This window comes from Porites lutea, chromosome 13, assembly GCF_958299795.1.
Source record: "Porites lutea chromosome 13, jaPorLute2.1, whole genome shotgun sequence".
Taxonomy (NCBI): Eukaryota; Metazoa; Cnidaria; class Anthozoa; order Scleractinia; family Poritidae; genus Porites; species Porites lutea.
In genome coordinates, this window is record NC_133213.1 from 2,552,727 (window position 1) to 2,553,192 (window position 466).

Below are 466 nucleotides of genomic sequence, written 5' to 3' on the forward strand. Positions count from 1 at the left end.
ATTTGTAATTTACGGCAAATCGTAGTCTGAATTGCAGTTGTCCTTGAGATCGTCACGTAAGGCGTTTGTATCTGCGGGACGACCCCAAGAGCCATTTCAAGGAAGACTGCACCATTTTATTTCATACCAATAAATCAGTCAAGATATTTTTTTGTCAATTTCGTTTCTGAAAAACACTCGTTTGTGGCGTACTTTGAGTAGAAATTCAAACTGCTTGATAAAGATGAGTCTGATTTTTACCACAAAGATGAAGTAAGAGTTTATCAAAAGCAGAACTTAGCTCTCTCTCGATTTAAACCAGCTAGTACTTTAAGCTCAAAATACGAGTTTTGGTGCGAGTTTGAGAAAGACCTTAAACTGTTGCCGCTCAGCAACAATGAACGAATTTGCGTTGGCGAGAGTTTTCGTAACAGAGTTGCCAAGCTCTTTTACTCGCGCGAGTGTTTTTATTTTTTGCGAATTAATG